The sequence below is a fragment of the Bombina bombina genome, chromosome 9, assembly GCF_027579735.1.
Source record: "Bombina bombina isolate aBomBom1 chromosome 9, aBomBom1.pri, whole genome shotgun sequence".
In the NCBI taxonomy this organism is placed as follows: Eukaryota; Metazoa; Chordata; class Amphibia; order Anura; family Bombinatoridae; genus Bombina; species Bombina bombina.
Window position 1 is genome coordinate 158515148 of NC_069507.1, and position 12459 is coordinate 158527606.

Genomic DNA, 12459 nt, shown 5'->3' on the forward strand with positions numbered 1-12459 from the left:
TGTATAAGAAACATAAGCATTTTTAAACATTATTTATGTTTGTTTCTAATTAAAGTATATTAAAGGGACGTTAAAATGCTGAGTACATCAGTAGCATGGTTACTACTCACCATGCTGTTGCTTTTCGTTCTGTACCTGCAACTCTCTTCAAAGCTATTCTCTCATTTTAGTGCTGGTTAGTTAAGTTCTGCATCTTCATACTGGGTGCCCCCATCTTGGAATTTAAAGGGACACTCGAGTCAAAATTAAACTTTCATGATTCAGATAGAGCATGCAATTTTAAACAACTTTCCAATTTGCTTTCATTAACAAAATGTGCACAGTCTTTTTATATTTACACTTTTTGAGTCAACAGCTTCTACTGAGCATGTGCAAGAATTCACAGAATATATTTATATGCATTTGTGATTGGCTAATTGCTGTCACATGATGCAGTGGGAGTGAAAATAGACATAATTTTGAAATTTAATAATCTACTACTCATTTTTAAGTTCAGACTAGGGGGGCGATTTATTATGCCCCGTATGCACCTGTTTCCGTGCAAGCCTTCAGGCTCATTGGAAACAAGAGTTAAAAAGTAGCGGTCTTAAGACCACTGCTCCTTGACTCGTCCGCCACCTCTGAGGCGGTGGACAGCAATCCGCCCAATCGGATATGATCGGTTGATTGCCCCCCCCCGCTAGTACCAATGTGCAGGGGGCGACATTGCACAAGCATTTTCACTAGAATTGCTTGTGCAATGATAAATGCCGACAGCGTATGCTGTCGGCATTTATCAATGTGTGGCAGACATGATCCGCTACAGTGCATCATGTCCGCCCGTACATTGTTAAATCAGCCCCAAGGTGCTTTTGCATTGCCGTGTTATCTTGCATTTTTTGATTATGCAAATATATTGTATTTACTTCCTGAACCCTGTGTCATAGGTGGTACATGCTCAGATCAGCGATATTGTTCTCTTTTTGACAAGTCCTGTCATTAACTTCAGTTTTGCTTCATAATAATAAGTGGTATTTCTACATTTTTGTGGCTGTGGTTGCATTTCTCTATATTATTCCTGAAGACGTTTTTATATTTGTTATGTAACTTTTAAACTATTTAAAAAAACGTAAAACTTCAAAAATTAAGCTTTTTTTGCTTTCTGTTGTGCAAGCTAATCCAAAGTAAATGGTACAGCTGTCAAGAAGCCTATAACGTCACCAAGATGGCGGCACCCAGAATAAAGATGCAGAGCGTAACTAACTAGCTTTTTTAATGGGTTACAATAAGGGAGAGCTGTGGGCACAGGGGGAAAACAATAGCATGGTTAGTAGTAACCATGCTACAGTAGTTGTACCCAGAAGTTTATTGTCCCTTTAAAGTAATAAATTTAGATACACTGAGTATATATCAGCAATAATTAAATAATTAATGTACATTGCAATGTTTTACTACACATAAACATTGTATGGGGAAATACTTATTGAGTTTGATGTCCCTTTCATTTTTAATGATTTTCATGATTACCAACCCAAGAGGCCGAACACCCAAGGTTAATTATTTTCTCCACATAAATAAATTGTAAACCTTGTTATTCTGATAAATTATGGGGGCTTTTGATTTGTGCCTACTTTATGCACATGGTTGAAGCAATGAGGTGACTGTTTTGGAAAAAAAAATAAGGTTTATAGCAGACTTTCTAAAACTTGCTGGCTGAGCATCATGGGAAATGTAGTTCCAAACCCTCTGGAGGGCCAAGTCTAAGGATGTCTGGCTTATAGATTTCAGAGTGATAAATTATTATTATAAACATTTATTTTTATAATGTATGAAAATATTCTAGAAAACATAGGTGGTAAATATCTGCCTTGTAAATCTGAGGATACAACTTTCTAGTAAATAAAACCAACAATGAAATCCATATTGATTTAATAACTATGGTGATCAGTGGTGGGTATAAAGCCTTGTGTCACTTGGAGTGTAGTAGAAACTGACATATTTGGGCTTATTCACTTTCCCATATATCCCCTCCCATGAGGATCTTTGGAGGTTAAAAAAAAAAAAGAACATGGTTTGCTTGTGAGAACTGGCAAGGAGTGAGTTGGGGTTTTCCATGTGTGTTTCTTTGCTGATTTTCCTGTGCTTTATGTTATTGCCCTCTTAAATTTTGGTTCACTTAGTCGACTCTTGCTCTAGTTCACTGGTTTTCAAACCTATCTTCAGGCCTCCCCAACAGGCCAGGTTTTTATGATTACCTTGGATGAGAGCAGGTCATATAACCATGATTACTAATCAGCTGATTATTTCACCTGTTCTCCAGTTCAGATAGCCACAAAATTTGGCTTGTTAGGAAGTCCTTAGGACAAGTTTGAAAAGCAGTGCTTTAGTTATATTGTTAATGTGCATTCAGTTGTTGAATTCCTTATTTAAAGGGACAGTACACACCTTGAGATTTTTATATAAAATATTTAGTAATGCGTAATGAAACAACTTTGCATTAGGTTTTGTTTATTTTCCCCCTTTTCATGTAATTTTTAAATCTCAGCACTTGGAATGCTCCCTGCTGACTTATTAAGGCTAATCCTGCTACATATTGTCCCTAACTTGCTTTAACTGATAGATGCAAAACATTTCATTCCACACTAAAATTACGACTGTGGCTAGTCTTGTCGTCTGCAGACTCAAGTTTTGATTGGTTCCTCCTATTAAGGCAAATGGTGGGTGGAGTTTGGCTACTGAAAAAAAAGAATACCAGCAAACAAGATGTTAATTTGTTATAAAATGTTATTCTTTAGCAACCCAACAGAACTGTCTTGTAATTACAAGGTGTTTACTGTCTCTTTAAAAGTCTCTCTCATTAGTTGCTGCTGCCATATATCTATATGTGTAATATCTCTGTTTATGTATTATGCTACTCTTTCTTATAGGTATGTGTTAACCCTTTAATGACAGTGTTAACTTGTCTACATTGGAACAACATTACGATGTAGACAAATTGAAATCCTGCGATCGTGCACGTGATCGCGAGATTTCAATGATGGGATTGAGTCAGGGGGGCGTCCCTATTAAGCTAGGCACGCCCTCCGTACCGCAATCCATCCAGGAAGCATTGTTAGGCTTCAGGACAGCCAAACAGCTCGGACATTCTATTCCGTCCTAACGGCGCTAAAACCCGGCGCGTTTAGGATGGAATAGAATGCCGCAGCAGCGTTAAAAGGTTAATGCTTGATACTGTTTAGTTTTTTCCTGTGGACACATTCTCCCCTTTCACTAGATTTTTTTTATTGCTTAAGATTATTTTTTTTGGCTGGTAGTGAGATAGTGACCTTCTTTTTTTTACCCCAGTCACAGGATATTGGAAATGTTCAACCTGGGAGAATTTCTTCTTAAAGAGACATAAAACCAAAAAATGTTGGTTCACGATTCAGATAGAGCAAACAATTTTTTTTTTTGTTTAAATAATTTTTATTGAAAATAGGTACACTGATTAACAAGCAAGATAGGTATATTTCTTATATCAACATTAAAGTTACAGTTCACTTAAACAGGAATCGACAATAATCAGTGACCTAATTTTAGAAACTTTTAAGATCAGTTAAAAGTGATGGTGAGTCATAACAGGACAAATCTAGTTAAAGGTAAACAAGAAATGTTATGAAAAGAAATTTAGTTGGGGGGGTGGGATAGGGCTTGGGGAAAAGGGTTTAAAGGAGAGGGAATTATCCCATCTGGTTTGGTGTATCGCTTGCGCTGGAGGGTCATGATTATGTCCCAAGGGCCCAAAGGATGAAGCAATATATGGTTCTTAATTCTATAGGAAAATTGTGGGATAGGCGTATTAAGTAGGATCATGGGGTCCCTGTTCCCATATAAATTGAATGTTAGATATCATGTCTTGTTTACCTAGATAGCAGTAATGCATCTTTTCTAGAGTAAGAATGTGGCTTACTTCAGATTGCCATTGGGCGACCATAAGTATCTCTTGTGTTTTCCACAGTCGGGGAATTAATCTTTTGGCACATGATAGCATTAATAACAGTAATTTCCTGCGATAGGCACATGTGAGCTTAGGGATGTGGTTGAGAAGAATGATTTGCGGAGATAGTGTAATATTAATGCCCAGGAGATTGGATATGTGTCTCTCTATTTGGTTCCAAAAGTTACTTAGGTGAGGACAAGACCACCAGATATGGATGAGGGTACCCTCCTCTCCACATCTCCTCCAACAACTGGAGGAGGCGTTAGGGTATATGGTTCTCAAGCGTTGTGGGGTTAAATACCACCGAGCTAGTATTTTATAGTTTAGTTCGGAAATGATCAAGGAAATGGAAGAGGAGTGTGTATGACAGAAGCATCGTCTCCAAGTCTCTGTGTCTAGGTCAACGTGAAGTTCATCTTTCCATCTCTTTAAGTATGTTGGTCTTTTCTCAGGAAAAGAGCCTCTGAGTATTTTGTATATCATGGATAGATGTGCTTTTCCTATCTTTGGGTTGGTGCATAACTGTTCGAAAGCAGTTAAGGGTCTCAGTATCGTTTCTTTATGTGGACTGTGGTTAATGGCGTGTCTGATCTGTAAGTAGGAGTACCAGCAGTGAAAGGGTGACCCCAGTTCTTCGTTGAGCGTGAGTCTGTCCTTTACACCTGAGGGGGTGGTTATTAAGTATATTGGTAAGGCCGTAAGGAGTTTATTAGCAGGGGTATGAGTAAAGTGGCTATGTTTGAGGAATAGGTGGTACTGAAGTAGAGGGGTCAAAGGTGAAATTGTTGTGGAAATTCCTTTTGTGTGAGTTAGAGAGCAAACAATCTTAAACAACATTTAAGTTTACTTTCATTATCTCATTTGTTTTGGTCTCTTTGTATCATTTATTCAAAAGGATACCTAGGTAGGATCAGGAACAGCAATGCACTACTGGGAACTAGCTTCTAATTGGTGGCTGTACTTATAGGCCTACTGTCATTGGCTCAACCAATGTGTTCAGCTAGCTCTTAGTAGTGCTTTATTGCACCTTAAACAATGGATACCAAGAGAATGAAGCACATAATATAAGTAAATTGGAAAGTTGTTTAAAAATGTATACTCTGCATGAGTATACAGTGCTTTTTCCCCTTAAATAGGTTTATACTATCTGCAAGCTTATGTTCAGTGAGGAAAGACAATACCATTTCTGTGATAGCTTGTGTTTCCTTACCTTTAAAGGGACATTATACACTCATTTTTTCTTTGCATAAATGTTTTGTAGATAATCTATTTATATAGCCCATAAAGTTGTTTTTTCTTAAAAATGTATAGTTTTGCTTATTTTTAAAGAGCATTGCTCTGATTTTCAGACTCCTAACCAAGCCCCAAAGTTTTATGTGAATACCGTCAGCTACCTTCTCCAGCTTGCTCCTGTTTGTAAAGGGTCTTTTCATATGCAAAAGAAGGGGGAGGGGGGAGTGTCTTATTTCCCACTTGCAGTGGGCTTTCCAGCTACCTTTTCAACAGAGCTAAACTGGGAGCTTCTAAGTAATTTTTTAAACTGTTTTATACTGGATTTTTAAATCAGTATCTGTGCATCTTATTCTTTATAGTAGTGTCTATTACATGCAGTTTTATGAAAATGAGTGTATACTGTCCCTTTAAGGGATTAATAATAATTGATTTCAAGTCCATAGGTTTTGCCAGTTATTGCTAGATTACTCTAGAGCTTAACCTTATTAATGTCTGGTACATTGTTTTGTCTTGGTTTGTTTTATTCACAGTCTTTTGACATCTAGTAGTTGTCCACCAGCAAGCTACTATTTCAATTCTAATCAATTTAGTATGTGACCACCAGACGCATGATTTCTAAACTAAAAGCTTTTTGTTTCATTCACATATGGATTCAGACTCTAGTCACCCCCACCATATAGGAACCAGTCTCCTTTCAGAGACTTTTTCCCTCCACCTTTTTAGTAATAATAAGATGTGTGTTTTATATCTGTCATATAAATCAAGCTAAAGATTGCTTAAAGGAAAATTAAATACAGAAGAATTGAATAATTGACAAATTCACAATAAAAGACAATGCAATAGCAATTTTAAATAAGCAGGAGAATAATTTTCTGGCACATTTTCAAGTAAATCTAATTTTCCCTCCCCCGTATCATGTGACAGCCATCAGCCAATCACAAAATGCACATCCTACTGTGCACTTTTGCACTTGCACTGGAGCCTCAGAAAGTGTGCATATGAGAATGTGAATGTTTTGCTAATGGAAGTATATTGGATTGTATATTAGTTTACTTTTTTAAATTGCATGAATTATCTGAATCATGAAATAAAAAATGTTGGATTGTTCATAATCTTAGATCTTGAGGAATAAATGATGAGTCTGTGGAAATTGTTTGGTTAAATGTTCTATCCTCCTAGTGGGTTTGAATCTTTTTGGGAAGATCTTTCCATACAATATATACATTTTATGTCAACAGTATATCTCCGTTTATCAGGTTTCAGGTAAGATAGACCTTTTTAGTTGACTGCCTTGATTGTCTTGCTTGTATGGAAATAATTTAGCTCCAAAGAATTGTTTTCCAATATGTGCTTAAAGTGATAGTAAACTTTCCCCTTTGTATAAACATATCCGGAATGTTAGCGATATTCTAGATGGCGTGTACATCATCAGTTGTAATGAAGATCCGCTTTAACTTACTTTTCTCCAACATTGGTGTGTCCGGTCCACGGCGTCATCCTTACTTGTGGGATATCTCTTCCCCAACAGGAAATGGCAAAGAGTCCCAGCAAAGCTGGCCATATAGTCCCTCCTAGGCTCCGCCCACCCCAGTCATTCTCTTTGCCGTTGCACAGGCAACATCTCCACGGAGATGGTTAAGAGTTTTTTGGTGTTTAAATGTAGTTTTTATTCTTCTATCAAGTGTTTGTTATTTTAAAATAGTGCTGGTATGTACTATTTACTCTGAAACAGAAAAGGATGAAGATTTCTGTTTGTGAGAGGAAGATGATTTTAGCAGACAGTAACTAAAATAGATTGCTGTTTCCACATAGGACTGTTGAGATGAAGTAACTTCAGTTGGGGGAAACAGTTAGCAGACTTTTCTGCTTAAGGTATGACTAGCCATATTTCTAACAAGACCATGTAATGCTGGAAGGCTGTCATTTCCCCTCATGGGGACCGGTAAGCCATTTTCTTAGTCAAACAAACAGAATAAAGGGCTTAATATGGGCTAAAAAAACTGGTAGACATTTTTATGGGCTAAATCGATTGCTTTATTTGGGCATTTTATTCATATTTATGCTGACAATTCGCATTTATAAACTTGGGGAACGTTTATTAAACGGCAGGCACTATGTTAGACACCTTTTCCAGTCAGGGGGCCTTCCTAGTTGTAGACTGATACTCATTTTCGCGCCATTACTGCGCAGTTGTTTTTTGAGAGCAGGGCATGCAGATGCATGTGTGAGGATCTGAAATTTGCTGGAAAAGCTTCTAGAAGACGTCAATTGGTATCGTATTCCCCTCTGGGCTTGGTTAGGTCTCAGCAAAGGCTATAGCTGGGACTGTATAGGGGTTAAATTTGTAAACGGCTCCGGTTCCGTTATTTTAAGGGTTAAAGCTCTGAAATTTGGTGTGCAATACTCTTAATGCTTTAAGACACTGTGGTGAAATTTTTGAACAATTCCTTCATACTTTTTCACATATTCAGTAATAAAGTGTTTTCTGTTTAAAATTTAAAGAGACAGTAACGGTTTTGTTTTAAAACGTTTTTTGTGCTTTGCTGACAAGTTTAAGCCTGTTTAACATGTCTGTGCCTTCGGATAAGCTATGTTCTATATGTATGAAAGCCAATGTGTCTCCCCATTTAAATTTATGTGATAATTGTGCCATCGCGTCCAAACAAAGTAAGGACAGTACTGCCACAGATAATGAAATTGTCCAAGATGATTCCTCAGATGAGGGGAGTAAACATGATACTACATCATCTCCTACTGTGTCTACACCAGTTTTGCCCACACAGGAGGCCCCTAGTACATCTAGTGCGCCAATGCTTTTTACCATGCAACAATTAACGGCTGTAATGGATAACTCCATAGCAAATATTTTATCCAAAATGCCTACTTATCAGAGAAAGCGCGATTGCTCTGTTTTAAACACTGAAGAGCAGGAGGGCGCTGATGATAATTGTTCTGTCATACCCTCACACCAATCTGAAGGGGCCATGAGGGAGGTTTTGTCAGATGGGGAAATTTCAGATTCAGGAAAAATTTCTCAACAAGCTGAACCTGATGTTGTGACATTTAAATTTAAATTAGAACATCTCCGCGCACTGCTTAAGGAGGTGTTATCTACTCTGGATGATTGTGACAACTTGGTCATTCCAGAGGGAATTATGCAAGATGGACAAGTTCCTAGAGGTTCCGGTGCACCCGACGCTTTTCCTATACCCAAGCGGGTGGCGGACATAGTAAATAAGGAGTGGGAAAAGCCCGGCATACCTTTTGTTCCCCCCCCTATATTTAAGAAATTATTTCCTATGGTTGACCCCAGAAAGGACTTATGGCAGACAGTCCCTAAGGTTGAGGGGGCAGTTTCTACTCTAAACAAACGCACTACTATTCCTATCGAAGATAGTTGTGCTTTCAAAGATCCTATGGATAAAAAATTGGAGGGTTTGCTTAAAAAGATTTTTGTACAGCAAGGTTACCTTCTACAACCCATTTCGTGCATTGTTCCTGTCACTACAGCAGCGTGGTTCTGGTTCGAGGAACTAGAAAACTCGCTTAGTAGAGAGACTCCATATGAGGAGGTTATGGACAGAGTTCACGCACTTAAGTTGGCTAACTCTTTTATTTTAGATGCCGCTTTGCAATTAGCTAGATTAGCGGCGAAAAATTCAGGGTTTGCTATCGTGGCGCGCAGAGCGCTTTGGCTAAAGTCTTGGTCAGCGGATGTGTCATCCAAGACAAAATTGCTTAACATCCCTTTCAAGGGTAAAACTCTATTTGGACCAGAATTGAAAGAGATTATTTCAGACATCACTGGGGGAAAGGGCCACGCCCTTCCACAAGATAGGCCTTTCAAGGCCAAAAATAAGTCCAATTTCAGGAACGGACCGGCCTCTAATTCTGCATCCTCTAAGCAAGAGGGTAATGCCTCACAACCCAAACCAGCCTGGAAACCGATGCAAGGCTGGAACAAGGGTAAGCAGGCCAAGAAGCCTGCCGCTGCTAACAAAACAGCATGAAGGAGTAGCCCCCGATCCGGGACCGGATCTAGTGGGGGGCAGACTCTCTCTCTTTGCTCAGGCTTGGGCAAGAGATGTTCAGGATCCCTGGGCGCTAGAAATAGTTTCTCAGGGTTATCTCCTGGAATTCAGGGAACTACCCCCAAGGGGAAGGTTCCACATGTCTCACTTATCCTCAAACCAAATAAAGAGACAGGCGTTCTTACATTGTGTAGAAGACCTGTTAAAGATGGGAGTGATACACCCAGTTCCAATAAAGGAACAAGGAATGGGATTTTTTTCCAATCTGTTCGTAGTTCCCAAAAAAGTGGGAACTTTCAGACCAATTTTGGATTTGAAGATCCTAAACAAATTTCTCAGGGTACCATCGTTCAAGATGGAAACCATTCGAACGATTCTACCCACTATCCAGGAAAGTCAATTTATGACTACCGTGGATCTAAAGGATGCGTACCTACATATTCCTATCCACAAAGAACATCATCAGTTCCTAAGGTTCGCTTTTCTGGACAAGCATTACCAGTTTGTGGCCCTCCCATTCGGGTTAGCCACTGCTCCAAGGATTTTCACAAAGGTACTAGGGTCCCTTCTAGCGGTTCTAAGACCGAGGGGCATTGCAGTAGTACCTTACTTGGACGACATTCTAATACAAGCGTCGTCCCTGTCAAAAGCAAAGGCTCATACAGACATCGTTCTGGCCTTTCTCAGATCACACGGATGGAAGGTGAACATAGAAAAAAGTTCTCTGTCTCCGTCGACAAGAGTTCCCTTCTTGGGAACAATAATAGATTCCTTAGAAATGAGGATTTTTCTGACAGAGGTCAGAAAGTCAAAACTTCTAAGCACTTGTCAAGTTCTTCATTCTGTTCCTCGTCCTTCCATAGCGCAGTGCATGGAAGTAGTAGGGTTGATGGTTGCAGCAATGGACATAGTTCCTTTTGCACGAATTCATCTAAGACCATTACAACTGTGCATGCTCAAACAGTGGAATGGGGACTATGCAGACTTGTATCCAATGATTCAAGTAGATCAGAAGACCAGAGATTCACTCCGTTGGTGGCTGACCCTGGACCATCTGTCCCAGGGAATGAGCTTCCGCAGACCAGAGTGGGTCATTGTCACGACCGACGCCAGTCTAGTGGGCTGGGGCGCGGTCTGGGAATCCCTGAAAGCTCAGGGTCTATGGTCTCGGGAAGAGTTTCTTCTCCCGATAAACATTCTGGAACTGAGAGCGATATTCAATGCTCTCAGGGCTTGGCCTCAACTAGCAAAGGCCAGATTCATAAGGTTCCAATCAGACAACATGACGACCGTTGCGTATATCAATCATCAGGGGGGAACAAGGAGTTCCCTGGCGATGAAAGAAGTGACCAAAATAATTCAATGGGCGGAGGATCACTCCTGCCACCTGTCTGCGATCCACATCCCAGGTGTGGAAAACTGGGAGGCGGATTTTCTGAGTCGTCAGACATTCCATCCGGGGGAGTGGGAACTCCATCCGGAGATCTTTGCCCAAATAACTCAATTATGGGGCATTCCAGACATGGATCTGATGGCGTCTCGTCAGAACTTCAAGGTTCCTTGCTACGGGTCCAGATCCAGGGATCCCAAGGCGACTCTAGTAGATGCACTAGTAGCACCTTGGACCTTCAACCTAGCTTATGTATTTCCACCGTTTCCTCTCATTCCCAGGCTGGTAGCCAGGATCAATCAGGAGAGGGCCTCTGTGATCTTGATAGCTCCTGCGTGGCCACGCAGGACTTGGTATGCAGACCTGGTGAATATGTCATCGGTTCCACCATGGAAGCTACCTTTGAGACAGGACCTTCTTGTTCAGGGTCCATTCGAACATCCAAATCTGGTCTCCCTCCAGCTGACGGCTTGGAGATTGAACGCTTGATTCTATCGAAGCGTGGGTTTTCAGATTCTGTGATAGATACTCTGGTTCAGGCCAGAAAAACGGTAACTAGAAAGATTTACCATAAAATATGGAAAAGATATGGTGTGAATCCAAAGGATTCCCATGGAATAAGATAAAAATTTCTAAGATTCTCTCCTTTCTACAAGAAGGTTTGGAGAAAGGATTATCTGCAAGTTCTCTAAAGGGACAGATCTCTGCTTTATCTGTCTTACTACACAAAAGACTGGCAGCTGTGCCAAGATGTTCAAGCATTTGTTCAGGCTCTGGTTAGGATCAAGCCTGTTTACAGACCTTTGACTCCTCCCTGGAGTCTAAATCTAGTTCATTCAGTTCTTCAAGGGGTTCCGTTTGAACCTTTACATTCCATAGATATTAAGTTACTATCTTGGAAAGTTTTGTTTTTGGTTGCAATTTCTTCTGCTAGAAGAGTTTCTGAGTTATCTGCTCTGCAGTGTTCTCCACCCTATCTGGTGTTCCATGCAGATAAGGTGGTTTTGCGTACTAAGCCTGGTTTTCTTCCTAAGGTTGTTTCTAACAAAAATATTAACCAGGAGATAGTTGTACCTTCTTTATGTCCGAATCCAGTTTCAAAGAAGGAACGTTTGTTACACAATTTGGACGTAGTCCGTGCTCTACAATTCTATTTAGAGGCTACAAAAGATTTCAGACAAACATCTTCCTTGTTTATTGTTTATTCTGGTAAAAGGAGAGGTCAAAAAGCGACTTCTACCTCTCTTTCCTTTTGGCTTAAAAGCATCATCCGATTGGCTTATGAGACTGCCGGACGGCAGCCTCCTGAAAGAATCACAGCTCACTCCACTAGGGCTGTGGCTTCCACATGGGCCTTCAAGAACGAGGCTTCTGTTGACCAGATATGTAAGGCAGCGACTTGGTCTTCACTGCACACTTTTGCCAAATTTTACAAATTTGATACTTTTGCTTCTTCGGAGGCTATTTTTGGGAGAAAGGTTTTGCAAGCTGTGGTGCCTTCCGTTTAGGTAACCTGATTTGCTCCCTCCCTTCATCCGTGTCCTAAAGCTTTGGTATTGGTTCCCACAAGTAAGGATGACGCCGTGGACCGGACACACCAATGTTGGAGAAAACAGAATTTATGCTTACCTGATAAATTACTTTCTCCAACGGTGTGTCCGGTCCACGGCCCGCCCTGGTTTTTTAATCAGGTCTGATGAATTATTTTCTCGAACTACAGTCACCACGGTACCATATGGTTTCACCTATATATATTTCCTCCTGTCCGTCGGTCGAATGACTGGGGTGGGCGGAGCCTAGGAGGGACTATATGGCCAACTTTGCTGGGACTCTTTGCCATTTCCTGT

The 12459-nt window shown here is 40.2% G+C and overlaps 1 protein-coding gene across 5 annotated transcripts in view; it reads left to right on the forward strand.

The window, feature by feature from the left end:
- The window catches only part of CNNM2 (cyclin and CBS domain divalent metal cation transport mediator 2), a 406635-nt gene that overhangs the window by 263013 nt on the left and 131163 nt on the right, over positions 1–12459 (forward strand). The window lies entirely within an intron of this gene.